Genomic DNA, 12,172 nt, shown 5'->3' with positions numbered 1-12,172 from the left:
ATTAGTTAGCATCTAGAGACTTCACCATGACAGACTGATACATTACTGCGGCCGCTGCACCGATCCGCCTGTCAATCTTGCGTTCCATCCTTTCCTCACTCGTGAACAAGACCCCAAGATACTTGAACTCCTCCACTTGAGGCAAGAACTCTCCCCCAACCCGGAGGGGGCAAGCCACCTTTTTCCGGTCAAGAACCATGGCCTCAGACTTGGAGGTGCTGATTTTCATCCCAGCTGCTTTACACTCAGCTGTAAACTGCCCCAGGACATGCTGGAGTTCCTGGCTCGAAGGAGCCAACAAGACAACATCGTCTGCAAAAAGCAGAGATGAAAACCAGTGGCTCCCGAACCAGACTCCCTCTGGCCTCTGACTGCGCCTAGAAATTTTGTCCATAAAAATAATGAACAGAACCGGTGACAAAGGGCAGCCCTGCCGGAGTCCAACATGCACCGGGAACACGTCTGACTTACTGCCGGCAACGCAAACCAGGCTCCTGCTCCAGTCATACAGGGACCGTACAGCCCTTAACAGAGGGCCCCCAACCCCGTACTCCCTAAGTACCTCCCACAGAATGCCACAAGGGACACGGTCAATGCCTTCTCCAAGTCCACAAGACACATGTGGACTGGTTGGGCAAACTCCCATGAACCCTCAAGCACCCTGCGGAGGGTATAGAGCTGGTTCAGTGTTCCACGGCCAGGACAAAAACCGCATTGTTCCTCCTGAATCCGAGGTTCGACTATCGGCCGAAATCTCCTCTCCAGTAACCTGGAATAGACTTTCCCGGGGAGGCTGAGGAGTGTGATCCCCCGATAGTTGGAACACCATCTGGTCCCCCTTTTTGAATAGGGGGACAACCACCCCGGTCTGCCAGTCCAGAGGCACTGTCCCCGACTGCCACGCGATGCTGCAGAGACATGTCAGCCAAGACAGCCCCACAACATCCAGAGACTTGAGGTACTCAGGGCAGATCTCATGCACACCCGGTGCTTTGCTACTGAGGAGCTTCCAAACTACCTCAGTGACTTAGGCTTTGGTGATGAATGAGTCAACCTCTGAGTCCCCAGCCTCTGCTTCCTCTATTGAAGGCGTGTCAGTGGGACTGAGGAGATCATCAAAGTATTCCTTCCACCGCCTGATGATATCCCCGCCTGATGATATCCCCAGTCACTCACGTTTTTAGCCTTTATGCTTTTATGTTTTAGTATCTCGTGTTTTTAGCCTTTATGCTTTTATGTTTTAGTCTCATGTTTTTAGCCTCTATGCTTTTATGTTTTAGTCCCTCATGTTTTTAGCCTCTATGCTTTTTTGCCTTATTTTACTGTTTTAGTCTATCAGTTTTTAATCTCCGGTGTTTCCTCATAGGGGCCAGCCAGGCTGGGAGTTGTCTCTGGTCTGGCCGTTGGGGGTGCTGTCCCATTGACGTTTCGGCCCGGGTGGCTAGAGGGCTCTGCACCCTGGTTTGGGTTCTCCTGTCTGCCCGGGTTTGGGTGGTCTCTGTGGCGGCGCTCCCTGCAGTCTTGGACCGGGATCTCTCCCAGTGTGGTTGGCCCCCCAAAGGTAGCTTCCTCCGTGCCTCAGGCCTCGGTGCCCAGCCATGTCTCTTTAGCGACAGCTTATGTATGTGTGGATGTGAGTGTGTGTGTCTGCTTGAGTATGTGTTAGTGTGTGTATGAGTGTTTATGTATTTGTGTATGTCTCTGTGCATGTCTGTGGGGGTGGGAGGGTTGGGTTCTTTTAATTTTCTTCTCTTGATTTTATTTGCCGTTTCTCTTTTTCTGTTGTTTGTAAATCTCTGTAAGGCACTTTTAGATAGACTTTTTTGTATGAAAAGCGCCATATAAATAAAGATTGATTGATTTGATTTGATTTGATTTCATAATTGCAATCTCATTCACTCTCTCTCTCACACTCTCACACAGATACACAAACAGACACACAAAAACATAATTAATCTTTAATAATAATGATCATAATCAATCTCCTGGATCTCCTTGGACAAAAGCGCCTGCTAAATTCCATCAGTCTTTATGTAGCTTCGCAGTTGGTGGGCACAAACATGTTGGAACCACTGAGCAGCATTCATGAGAGTAATAAAAATACAATAGGTTGTTTTTTATTTCTCACAGACGTTTCACTGTAAATTTGTCTTCTAACAGTTAAACCGCAAAGGAATGTTGCAGGGCAGGAGTTTATCAGGAATTAGCAGCCTTTTTAAAAGAGGATATGAACCCACCACATCCACCCGACCACACACCATCTGGTGAAACTAGAGCAGGTCTAGAGCTCTTACGATTAATTGACTTCTTCCTCTGTGACAGTAAACTGAATATCTTTGTGTTGTGGGCAGAACGAGACATTTGAGGACGTCATCTTGGACTTTGAGTACCAACCTCCCGGAAGAAGACAGAAAGAAAGACGGAGAGAAAGAAAAAGACGATGAAGTGAAAATCCTGTCAGTTCATATTCATACAGCTCAGAGCAGATGATGACGAACTGAGTCACGTCTGTTTCATTTATTACTGCGTTAGTTTATTCAGAGAGTCCAAAGTCCAACACTCAACATCCAGAAGGTTCCAGGTAGTGGTGTAGTCAAGATCGCACCAACTGAGACCGAGACAAGGCCAAGACCTTATATATCAAAGGAAAATCATAACAAAACATCAAAATGTCCTGTCGTCTCCATACTCTGTGTGCAGGGGGGCTATCAGTCAGTGTGTTTACATGACACTCAAGAAAACCGAATTACTGTGTTAGTCCCGACTATGAACGGATCTTTAAGATGCATGTATACACCTTTGTCTGACTAAAATCGGACCGGATCGGATTTCTCATAGTCGAATTACACCACGTAGATTATTCGATTGACAGTCGCATTACTCCTGCAAGTATACGTTTCCAGTGGATCGGATCGGATTTTGCGTTCTGCGCAGGCGCAAGATTTTTCCCCGGGGCCGTGAGCCGGAAGTAGACGGGCGGCGGCGGCGGCGGCTTTCCTCCGAAATCACCGCAAGAAAGAGCGCCATTGTGCATCCTAGTTTGTGTAATTATCATGTACACCATATACGAAGTGTACAAAGATGTAGCTTCGTCTCGCTCTTCGTACGCCATCTTTCTTGAATGCCGAGGCAGCTGGTGACATAAAGAGGTCAGCCGGAGGTGGCCCCGTTAACACTAGTTGAAATGGGTACAGCGCCACCTAGCGTACCGGGGTATGACATGCTTTCGGCCAGTAATTCGATTTTCTCACTGGCATGTATACTCGGATAATTGCCATTGTCCGACTGAGCAGCACAGTCGAACTATGGCTGTAATCTGACTAAGCTGTGCATGTAAACGCACTGACTGACACCAGGCAGGTAGCAGCTGCAGCTGGGAGGAATCTTTACACTACCAGTGATTTGAAGCTATTAGCTGTTTTTGAGAGGGTCCTAGTAAGGCAGTAAGCGGTGGTTGTTCAAAAAAGAGACAAGAGAGACTGAGACAATACCGAGTAAAAATGCCCTCAATTCCAAGACAAGGCCAAGAATCTCACAAAATGGTTTTGAGACCGATCTCAAGTTCTACAACACTAGTTCCAGGTCAGAACAAGAGTTTATCAGAAACCATCAGAGTCTGCAGCAGGCAGGAGATGACGCACAAACACACACACACACACACACACACACACACACACACTGGTGAACCGACAGGCACAGAGCGGATCTGAGCAGCTGAGTGAACCCAGAGCAAATGAAACTGCAGCATTCTATACAGTCAGAACAAAGAACAATGAATGGCAGGTTCAAACAATATGTAAACAAAAGACATCGAGAGAGAGGAATCTGCTCTTTGGAGAATGTGAACAGGGTCGGGGAGGATATCATACATTTAACACAGTGATCAAACCGAGTTGAGACGGCCTTTGATTAACTAGTTGGTGTTACGCAAATGTGTATCTGCAGGTTGTAGGAGACAGGAATCACCATTTAGGTCTGGAGGTACAAAGTGCTCTACACTGATGTCACTCCCAAATGTGTATTTTCTTCTTCAACACACACACACACACACACACACACACACACACACACATCAATATCATCAGAAACCTGCAAGTGTCTGCAGCGGGAAGGAAGACGACGCCCACAGCATCAATCACTCGTAGCAAACTAGAACGAAGCAGAATGACAGGAAGCTTGAAAGACACTTCTCTCATGACAAACAGAATCATAAAGATTATAACTCTGAGTCGTCACGCTGTGTAAAAATCTGAATAAAACCAGAGTGCAGTCATTTACAATCAACCAAGCCTGTGACACATGCAGATTTAACATGGAACTCTTTTATTTTTACATACAAACATATTTGTAACTATTTGTGTCTCAAATGTGAAGAAAATGAGCAAAATCTTGAAAATATATCAATGAAAAAACTCCAATCAATTTATTTACATTCATGTCCCAGACGACCTCTGTTTAATGTTCACATCTTTTTAATTTTATGCTGTCGAACAAAACATAAAAGTTTCTTAAGCTCATGTGTTAACCACAGATGCTGTTTGACCAGAAATGGAAACAGCAGCCTTCTCAAAAGAGGAAATGATTTGTATCACACCTATCGCACACATTTGAATGACAGGAAGCTTGAAATCCATATTCTCAGTAACAATATAATCATAAAGATTTTAACTCTGAGTCGTCACACTGTATAAAACCTGAATAAACCAGAGTGCAGTCATTTACAATCAACCTGTCACTAACAACAGTTTATAAAGTGTTCCTGAGAACATGTTCAACATAGTTTATTAGTTTGAACCTGAAATATCTCGTCTTTGTACAGTATTTAATCAAATATCGGACAAATGAACTGCAAATGATTGCATTCTGTTTTATTGGTGTTTTAACTGTATGTTGACAGAGGTGCACACACCTGACCGAGAGCAATACATGTTTATATGTAAACAAAAAAGTGAAGTGTTAAATCTGAATGTGAAAGGGGACCCATTCAGATTTAACATGGAACTTTATTTTTACATACAAACCTATTTCTAACAATTTGTGTCTCAAATATGAAGAAAACGAGCAAAATATTGAAAATATATCAGTGAAAAAACAGCAATCAATTTATTTACATTTGGTTTTATGTCCCAGACAACCTCTGTTTAATGTTCGCGTCTTTTCAATTTTATGTCTGGGAACAAAACAGAAATGTTTCTTGAGCTCATGTGTTAACCACAGATGCTGTTTGACCAGTAACGGAAAACAGCAGCCTTCTCAAAAGAGGATATGTTGCAAAAAATATAAGTTGCAAAAATGTCCTGAGTGCATCTGGACAGTTCCAGAGCAGAATAGTCTGATTATAACTGTGCAAGTGACAGGGGCGGTTCTAGGGGGGGGCCAACAGGGGCCAGTGCCCCCGTAACTCTGAGTCTGGACCCCCCTGTGGCCCCCCTGACAGGGAGTCTGCATCAATAATACAATGACAGATTTCTTGCAATGATTTGTTCTGAAGGGAAAGACAGAAATAAAGTGTCTCAGCAGTTTACTACCCAATCAAAATTGCTGAAATTGTAAACACTGCTTTGTCTGAATGAGGGATTTATCCTTTTTTCCGGGTTGTATGTGCCCCCTAACAAAAAAGCCGGCCCCAACCTGGCCCCCCTATTGAAACTGGTCTAGAACCGCCACTGGCAAGTGAAGAAATGTAGCTGCAGCAGACAGAGAAGGAGAAGAAGCCTGCACACTACTACCAGCACCAGAGGTTCAACATTACAAACTATTACATACTTGTGATCGTGCTTTAGTAAAATAAGAGGTTGCACTACAATTAAATACACAACAATGTGTGTGATTATTTGTCCATATTGATCAGAGAATATTAACACAATGTGAAACACTGGAGGGAGCAGCAGCAGGTAACCAGAGACGTTAACAGGTTCAACATTCAGATGATTCAGAAACATCCTCAGCAGCTGACTTAGCTTCATTATCCAGCATTAATAGCTAGTTTTGCTTCATTTTAATCTAAGCTTGCTAGTACAAACGTCTTTATTGAACCTTAAAGTGTAGAAATAAAAAAACATGCTTCTGATGGTTAAATAAATGAGATAACTGTTTCAGCACAGATCAGTTGAGACCTGCAACTCAGATCTGAGCCAAACTGGAATTATCAGGAAGACAATGTTCAATTTAATAGAGTGCAGCGCGCACACACGCCCGGCTGATAATCGGTCGACCCGACAGTAAAGTTTATACTTAATAGTAATGTGAAAATATGCATGATTTAATTTTACTTGCACTTTTGATATTTGAGTACATATATTGCTAAATATTACCATCTAACCTTTAGATTTAGATGCACATTGATGCAAAAAGAAAATAGTTCCCTGTTCACAACGACCTCTGTGGATCGTCTTCAGGAACCGAGTCGTGTTTCCTGTAAAGAGATTTCACTGTCACTGATTTTTCTTGCGGATTAATTCGCACGGAAATGTAATAAATAATGAATTTCATGGGTCAGAAACCTACACGCTTGACCAATGAAATCGCTTGCTTTGTAGACGGGAAGTGACATCATACAACGCAAACGATTTATCTGATAAAATGAGCGAAAGTTTAATCATTCTGGTGTCCCAGGTAGAGGTTAGATCGGGCCCCAAAAATCTGTGCACGTTGTGTCCGAGCCCGGCCCGGCCCGGCCCATTAACTGTAGGCCTAATTATGAGCCCGAGCCCGATTTATTTTTTAATACGTGGGCTGTTATAAATGACGTTCTCAACTACAATTCCATGTTGTTTGAACCACAGAAATATGTTTAGAATTATCTTAACGAATAATGCAACAAGTGCCGCACTTAATGCACTCGACACAGCCAACATATGTTATTATCACTGCCCATGATTTGTTTAAAATGGTTCCACACCTCCGACTTTCCTCCAAACTTGCTTGAAGTTAATTCTCCTGTTTTTCTTTTTTTCTTTACATCTTCAAGCTCCATGTTGCACTTAAGTTATACAATCAGTGATGCCGGTAACGCGTTACTCTATAATCTGACCACTTTTTGCAGAAACGAATAATCTAACGCGTTAATATTTCCAAACCAGTAATCAGATTAAAGTTACTTATTCAAGTCCCTGTGCGTTACTATCATTTTTGTCAGTTTCCTTAGTAAAAATATATATTTTCGCTTTCTTCTTGCGTCTCGGGGAGTGACGTCACGTGTGCGACAAGTCACGTTTTCAGCATGAGGCGCAGAAGCATAAACCAGGCTTAACACCACGCAGCGACACAAACACACACAACAATGAAAGGAGGAGAGAGATGCACGTTTTCTATCTTGAAATACAGTCATTATTTTGAGTTATTACAAAAACAACAACACACAAATGCTTGATCAGGGACCCAGCCAATTACTATTGTTATTAGCCGGCTCTGTAGGTGCTGAAGAGCTTGAGCACTCCTGTCAGATAATGAACCGCGACTTTTTTTTTCGTTTGGTGCGAAATTAGAACACAAGAATGCGAACATTTCGCACCGGACTCAGTGTGCATGCTTTACATGCGGAACATTGCTGCACGGATATTCCGCAAATCCGTGCCGCATTTTCGTATCGCACCGGTGTGAAACGGCTTTAATGTTTCAGCAGGTTTGAAGAATCCGGTTCTGAATACAGTCTAGTTAATGATGTTCTGTGGGTGAAGTGGAGGACGCCAAAAGACTGGAGAGAAAGTCAGAGGAGCAGCTGGGAACACAGACATGATGATGAATAAAGTACTAGAAACTTTTATATATTCTAACAAAGTACATTTGTTAGACCCTTGATTTGCTCTTTAATCTGTCAACCTTTAAGGCATTTCAAGGACTCGTCGGAGCCTCGTATGTCCTTGTATGTGAGAATGTCTTTGACAGTAAATCTGATTCTGAAACAGGTGAAAAGTAGTTTGTATATTAGAGACGTTAACTTTGTGACATGTGTGGTATATTTCTCTACTTATCACCTTTCCATTATTTTACCTTAATGAACCTTTAATCAAACAGGATCTTTGAGTAAAACATCACAACAAAGGTAGCAGCACTGTCACAGTATCTCTGCAGCGATGCTCAGGAGGCGCAAGATTCCCTCCGTGAAAGTCAGTGTCATCAGTAACGTGTTTGAGCCGAGTCTTCTTGTAAAACCAGGGTCACAATCTTCAATCTATTATCACATAAATCAACTTCAAATAAGATTTCGTGTTGAGTCATCAGTCATCATGAAATGTTTTAGTCTCTTACGTCTGTGACCAGGGCCGCCTTAACCTGATGTTAGGCCCCGGGGCTGAGAGGTTTTGTAGGCCCTCCATCCCCTCGATTCATAGAGTCTCATTTTAAAAAAGCGTAATATCTAGGTAATCTACATCACAAAATGCAGTAGTTTCTTTCAAGACATACAACAGTGAATTTCCCTCTTTGAGCCAGAAAACACCATAATATTGTTATTAACATATCACTGAGCCCACTTGAGCATTAAACAACACGCTTTTTTTAACAACCACACACAGCAACTTATGGTGATAATAAAACCAAAATGTGTGCAAATATGATTTCAAACGATATTATGAAAAACATCACCAACCATCACCTGTCTGCACAAACACTGATAATAACTAATAAGCGAAGAACAGCAACAGATCAAACTAGAAGCCTCTTCTCTGGCCTCAGCGGGCCTGTCAACCAATCACATGCACCTGCACAGACACACAGACACACTCCATTCAGCCCCATGGACAGCAACATGGCCTAATGCCAGGTGCCAAAAGGATGAAACTGAGCAACAGTTATAGAAGGTTTGCAGTATATTCTTAAAACATAATTTAATTTGCGGAAACAGAAATATATTCTGTGCTCAATAAATGTATTTGCATGTTTGCTTTTATGCGTTTTAAGGTGCAATAATAACCCCTGCACTCTCACAGACTCTTGCTGGCTGCGCTGCAGATCACTCACTCTGCTCTCAGTCGCTCCTTCTGTGCGCTCAACTTCGCCTGCACACTGGCTCAAGTTAGCACTACGTTAACAACAGCTTATCTGAATTTAAGGTCTGATCTCTAAGTCTCCCACTGGGTTGACTTTGTGGCACATTTATATGGCTGTGCCAACTTGAGCGAGTATTCGCCATCATTGCTGCACTCTGACCTCTGCTGCAGCGGCGCAGTTACGCGCGTCTCTGAGTGACACCTCCATCCCGATACAAGTCCAGCAGGCTCCACATTGATATAGTAAACAGCTACCCGCAGTGTCTCCACCTTGCTGAGTCGTTTGTCTTTCAGCTCCTGCGGCAGATGCTTTCTGAGCCGCGCGTGGCCTTCATTTACGCAGCGCACTCGAGCCACTCGAGCCGCTCCTTTTGCGGATGAACGCAGGCTCGAAGGAGTAATCACACACGCCGAGGAGTCCGTGAAAGGAGAAATACGATAACCGTGTGTAAGGTAAACTCTGGCAGTGCACGGGGTCGAGGTATGCGGCGTCCAGGTGGAAGGGCAGTCCGAGGATGCGCTCCGGTGTGGAGAAGCCATGGAGAGCAAGCGTGGACATATGAAACAAGCTCCACTAACGCCTCTCTATTAATTAAAAAGGATAGAACATGTTTGCATGGGGTGTGATCCGGGGCAGAGAAGTAGCCCTATCTCTCTCATCAAGATACAAATTGTTTGCATAATGTTCCGACGACACTGTGAATTATTGATATTTGGAAAATGACTGGCATTGAGTGAGGCCCGCGGGCCGCCAGTTGCCCCTGATCTAGACAAACATCTAAGCAAATGTGCATAAAAACCTGCACAACTTATAAATACAGCACTTTCTTACCTTTGTATTAGTGCTTTCGTCTGGTCTTGCCGACATGATGGCATCTTTACTTGGACAGGACTCCGGTCCCATTTTCGCCCAATAAGCGCGCACTTTTGCAACAGTATTGTTTCCCCAGCGGCCCGGGTCACTGTTACATGGGTCATTTGACTCGTCTCCCCCTGACTGCTTTTCAGCCTGGTCCTCTCTCTGGGGCCCGTGTGCTCCACCCTCCTCCTCCCCTCCACTGCTGCGGGCGGTCCCCTGCTCCTCTCCAGCTACATCCACCTGCGCGGCCTGCGCCTCCTCCGCTCCCTCCGGTGTGTGAGATAGCGAGCTTCCCCTGGTGCTGCTGGCTCCATCTTCAGCAGCAGCTGGTTTAAAAAAGCTTTGGGATCCTCTTCAGTAATTCTTTTTTGCGCAACTCTTTATAATAAGTGTTTTTCTTTTCTGGGCACCACTCTCAAACGTCCTCCCCGACATTTTCCACTAAATGTCACTCAATCATAGGGACACACCCCAAAACTAACTATAGACATTCTGATAGGTCAGCCCACGGGCCAGAGGCTATGGGGCCACGTGGGTCACTCCTAATTTGGATCAATCAGCAGCCACGTAACGTGCGATTAGAGTGATTAACAGAAAACCTGACAAGTTACAAAACAATATGATCTTTTCAGCTCATCGTGAACCTGAACTTGGGAGGCCCCTGAACTTCAGCCCAGGTAAGCCCGTGCATTAAAGCGGCCTTGGACGTCGTGTCCTCCGGGCCAAAGAGGAAAAGGACCATCCTGATTGTCATAAGTGCAAAGTTCAAAAGCCAGCATCTGTGATGGTACAGGGGGGTGTTAGTGCCCATGGCATCATGGGTAACTTGCACATCTGTGAAGGCACCATAAATGCTGAAAGGTACATACAGGTTTTGGAGCAACATATGCTGCCATCCAAGCAACGTCTTTTTCAGGGACGTCCCTGCTTATTTATGCAGGATTATGCAGAGCCACATTCTGCACATGTTACAACAGCGTGGCTTCGTAGTAACAGAGTGCAGGAACCAGACTGGCCTTCCTGCAGTCCAGACCTGTCCTCCATTGAAAGTGTGGCACATTATGAAGTGCAAAAGACAACAGCAGACTTTTATCTGGCATCTCGTTTGTATGAGATGTTGCAATCGCTCGCGTCAGCTTTGTGGGCACGCAGCACTTCCGTTAGTCTTTGCTTTAGCTGCTTAGTGGTGGGACTGATGGGTGTAATGTGTTTGAGCTTCTTGTAAAACCAGAGTGACAATCTTCAATCTATTATCACACAAATGAACTACAAGTAAGATTTCGTGTTGAGTCATCAGTCATCATGAAATGTTTTGGTCTCTGACATCTGTGACTGTGGATCTCGTTTTAGCGATAACAACAAACTTGTTTTAACGACAGCTGTGTGAACAGGAGGAACTGAGGCCCACAGCAGAGCTCTTTAATTAACAGCCTGTAATACATCCACATCTTTATTAACATTATATGTATTCATTATTAGACCCAGAGGCCTCTTATTTAAATATACTGTCAGTGAATTTTCTATAAATCTAAACAGTAAAGACAAAATCTGTCATAGACTCTGGAAATGACAGTCACAGTATCTTTAATATTGATGCCTGCACATTATGGATTTATTGATTAAAGAATATTCAAACTTACCTTCATTTCTTCTTTTGATGTATATATATGAGCAGTATCAGCGCTGGGAATGGAAAAGTTACTCCAACAACTATAAGTGCAATTTGAAGGCCTCCAAAGTGATTTTGTTTGAGAAAGGGTTCCACGTAGTTACCTGCAACAAACAGCAGAACGAGCTCATGTAACTCTCACAGCGGACTGATCACAGAGTTTACACAGAGAACAGTTAATATCAAAACAACACAGGGGAAAATCACAAAACAGAGGCTCACGTCCTTTAAATGCAAAGATCCCAGAAACAGACTGTTCATGAGTTCCTTCCAGTTTGGCTACACAGTACCTTGGCAGCAGCACCTTGTCGTCTTTTTTTTTTTGGCCTTATTGATAGTACAGCTGAAGAGGGTGACAGGAAACAGGGAGAGAGAGAGGGGGAGTGACACACAGCAAAGGGACCCAGGCTGGGAGTCAAACCCGGGTCCACTGCAAAGCCTCAACATGGGACGCCCACTCTACCAACTGAGCTAAACAGCGCCACACCTTGTCTTCTTTTTGATGAAGTATTTCAATGCTTGGTTTCAGAGGTGCACCTGTGAACATATTAAGAGTTTTTTAAATGCACCACTTTTAACTGGTCAAGTAACTCATAACTCTCTGTAGTCGTAGTCCTGGTCAGCGTAAATCACCTCTGTACCGTCTTCAGACTG

This window comes from Sparus aurata, chromosome 6 (genome assembly GCF_900880675.1).
Source record: "Sparus aurata chromosome 6, fSpaAur1.1, whole genome shotgun sequence".
NCBI classification, from domain to species: Eukaryota; Metazoa; Chordata; class Actinopteri; order Spariformes; family Sparidae; genus Sparus; species Sparus aurata.
The sequence above is the reverse complement of the archived record's forward strand: the minus strand, read 5'-3'. Positions refer to the sequence as shown.